At 38.0% G+C, this 3960-nt stretch overlaps 1 long non-coding RNA gene across 1 annotated transcript; it reads right to left on the bottom strand.

Annotated features, from left to right (window-relative positions):
- Window positions 1-939: 939 nt before the first annotated feature.
- Window positions 940-2763, bottom strand: LOC130102070 (uncharacterized). The gene is made up of 5 exons (XR_008809122.1): window positions 2584-2763; window positions 2402-2475; window positions 2246-2299; window positions 1530-1587; window positions 940-1429 (listed from the first exon to the last, which is right to left on the bottom strand). It is a non-coding gene; the product is annotated as an uncharacterized LOC130102070 (long non-coding RNA).
- Between the last annotated feature and the right edge of the window lie 1197 nt (window positions 2764-3960).

The raw sequence follows: 3960 nt of genomic DNA, 5'->3' as shown, positions 1-3960 counted from the left end.
AACCAAAAAACTGTATGGCGTAACAGAGTTTTAGAGCTAGACAAATCTCTCTGCATTAATAAATATAAAATTTGCAGTAGACCATGTTTGATCGGGATTTGAACCCGTGTCATCTTGATGATGAACCGTAAGTTCTACCGCTCGGCTATGAATTTCCTCACTGAGAAATGCCCAAACGTTTGTTTCTCACATGAGCGAGAAAACGTTTTGTCGTTAGCCTGTGTGAGTGTAGGCCTACTTTAGCCTACATGAATAAAAGTAGACCTTTTACAGTTTTAAAAGATGATATCTTATCTGTATGACCAACAATTACGCAGTAAGTTCTTTTAGCTGTTATGAGAAAAATAAATCCAAATGAACGCGCCGCCGCGTTTGTCAAACTCTAATTCCCAGATAGCAATGAGTCGGCGGACCACCGTCGGTTCTCCGGCGGCAGTAGGAGCGTCAGAATGGCGACATCGCAAACACGTTGGACGGCGCACCGCCGGCGGCAGCCGCTTTTTAAAAGCGGCAGCCGCCTTCCTACCGCCTTCGTTAAGCGGCCGGCCCGCGGGCCAACCGCCGTTCCGCCGCGCTTTATATTGAAGGCCGTCCTTCCGCGGCCCGCCGGAGGCAAACGCTATTTTCGAGCGCTCTGCCGCCGCTTATTCTGGCTAGATATATATATATATATATTTTATTTATAGCATGCAGTTTATCAAGAATAATGATTGCTCAAACCAGACAAATTTACAATTGGCATTTTTATTCCACGTTTCAAAGTACAGTAACTGTCATTTAAACAAGATGTTTCAGATCACTGAAACATAACAGAAAAATAAATAAATCAATATACTAACATGCAGGTTTCCAATTCAATTTTGGATTCAAAAGGCTGCAATTACAACACTTACAATAAGTTTTCATATAAAAAGGACAGCTCTAGGGTAACAAATTACCAGTAAACATTATGACAAGTAAAGAGGATATTTGATACCAAATAATGTGCAAGATACCAAATAAATAAAAGTATAACTACATTTACAAGCCATTTCTAACAATATGATAAGTGGTAGTAATTTATAGTAAAGCTCTGGAGTAGAATAGGCCATTATAACGGCAATGCTGACCTGTGGCACAAGGATTTACAAGCTTTATTTGAAAAAGAAAAAAAGAAAGTAATTTCCACAGTGAGTGAGTGTAGTCTGACACTTCTGACTTCTTTAGGGGTCTTGATTCTACTGACTGCAAGATAAAGAAAGGATTCCAGTTGTCAGTGATTCTGGGGTGTCAGTAGTCAGTCTAGTTTTAAGTGGTCGGCTGTGGGTCCCTCTCAGCTGTGCGGCGCCTTTTTCTGCCTTCACGGTCAGATGCTCCTTTCAGGTAACGCGTAACGTTAACCTGGACCGCCTCATCAGTGCATCCTGGGTTGCCGGGTCCTTCCGGATGGCTAATATAGAAAATACAGATCTGTCATTTAATTTGAATTGCATGAGGACAATAGGACATACACATCTAATTAAATCAAAAAAAAAAAAAATCCAACTTACTTTGAACAATGGTCTTCAGGAACATGTCTCTAAAACATGCTTTATCCCCTACACCAAGCTGAAAATCCAAAAAAGTGTTACAAATTACATTTCTCTGAAGCTTCTCATAAATAAATAAAAAATGTGAAAGGCTAAGGATTCAGACTGTAATATATGCAGTATACAATCTTAAATTTTACTTTATATCTAGGTCTACTACATGTACAGGTAGCCCCAGTGGGAATTAAACCGACAGCCACAGGTGCTGTTTGCAAGTTGTACCTAATTGCTCAGTGCAAGCAAACGTCTTCAACATTGTTTGTTGAACTTGCTTCACCTGCTCTTGAAGTAAGATTTTACAATTTGTATTTTTATATGTAATATTGTAGTGTTTATTATAAATGATTTATCTGTGCACTTCATTATTCTTTTAAAATTCATGTAGCCTTATAATCTTTAATCAAATACGTTACCCTTCCCTCCCCCCTCGAAACGACTTCTCTTCCGGTCATGTGCTATGGCGCGAGGGCGTGGCAACTCCCCTCAAACCGTGCTATGAGCAGAGATGGAGAAGAGGAGCGCTAGAGTAAAACCCTGCCCTCCGTTCAATATACCGTTTCATTTTTAAATACGTCACAACACTGGAGAAAAGTCGTTTGTAACTTCCGGTTCATGCCGACTTCAAATAGAAGCAATAGTTTCCAAGACAAAAAAACTTCACAAATAACATCACTTACTTGTACTCAAACTCTTGGCTCTGTGAAGTGGAGTCTGGATTACTGGGGAGAAACCTGGTTGCGAGAAAGAGGAAACAGAAATTTGAAAATCTAACAAATGGTATAGTTTAGTGGCAGGATCACAAATCCAGCATAACAGCAATAGATTTTACATACCAGTTCAGCATTTTCCTGGTTTTCTGGAATCGATGCATCTTTCTAGAGTTTTTTTTCTTGAGACTTCCAAGATTCTAGAGTAGGGAATAATGAATGAAAGAGTCAGTTATCCACAATAAACAGAAAATAAATTACACAGATGAAATACAGGAAAATCAAATACACAAGTCAGACCCATTTACCTGCTCCCTTCATGAACTTAAAATGATGTTTCTCCCAGGTGCTGTGTGGAGGTGTGCAGAGGATGGCTAAATTGTTGCCTTCGTCTTTTTGCTGAGGTTAAATGGGGGCCAATGGCACATGCTCTCGCTGAGCCACTCTTGCGGAACCACTGCAAATGGCAGATCCTCCTCGTTGATAAACTGAACAATGTGAACCATCTAAAATAGAAGAACATTTTGCATAAATTATACTTTTTGATTAATTTCCAGGCAAAATCAATAACATTAAAATGCTCACCCCTTCAAAAAACGAGTCATTTTCACAAGTGGATCAACAGAAAACCATGTTCAGACAAACACAATCATATACATATACACACATATATACATATACACACATATATACATATATACACACACACATACATCGTTATTTTTGTAAGAAAACACCAAAAGTTAAACTTTCTAGATGTAAAGCTTTCTTTCTAGATGTAAAGCTTTGGCGATCTACTGTAGCTAGATACATTTCAACATGTCGAACATGCTTGAATTCAGTGAGTAAAAAAGGCGAAGCAGCATGTGTTAGCTAACACTGTAAGTTAATCTAGACTAGCAGCATGGTTGTCGAATCAAACAAAACATCATTATGTTTAGTTAGAAAACAACACAAGTTATACTGATCAGTCTTTCTTGTTGTAAAGATTTTGCTAACGTTACCATTCCCACGTGGGCGGGAGAATTGTCCTTCAGGATTTGGTTACGTAAGTTAGTTAATTATTCGACTGACCAATACTATCTTAAACCACATACTGTAGTACTCACACTTGCATAAACATACGTAAATATAGTTAAAAGAAGAAAAGAAAAAACTAACGCCAGGAAGAAACTAAGTAACGTTAGCCTAACTAACGTTAGCTATGTCAGAAACATGACGAAAACTTTGTAAACAAGGCTAACTTACTAGCTTGACTAGTAAGGCAAGAACATATTTGAAAAAGCTGAACTAAAAATGTAAAAAATGAACATAATATTGCGTTACACAAAAAGGAAAAATGTACTTACTTTAAAGATCGTAGTCAATGACTAGATAGGATATCCTCTCCAAATACTGAAATCGTGTGACGAGTGGCCACTGTTGTGTTGGTAAATCTGCTTCCGTTTTTTAGGTACTGCCCCTCTCGGCCGGTGGAGGTACTTCTTTGTTTGTGCTTTAATACTTTCTTAAACATTTGTACAGATTGCAAAACTCGCAATTGCAAATTAATCCCTTACCTGTAAAAGGTAAAATAAAAATAAAAAAATCGAGCTTGTAAAAAAATGAAAGACATAAACGAAATTTCCTGGGGTGACAGAGAGACAAAATATTTCTAAATATTTCACTTTATCTTTCAGGTCAAA

Source organism: Rhinichthys klamathensis, unplaced genomic scaffold, assembly GCF_029890125.1.
Source record: "Rhinichthys klamathensis goyatoka isolate OS25496 unplaced genomic scaffold, OSU_Roscu_1.1 h1tg000267l_1, whole genome shotgun sequence".
Classification (NCBI taxonomy): domain Eukaryota; kingdom Metazoa; phylum Chordata; class Actinopteri; order Cypriniformes; family Leuciscidae; genus Rhinichthys; species Rhinichthys klamathensis.
This window is presented reverse-complemented; position numbering and strand designations above follow the sequence as displayed.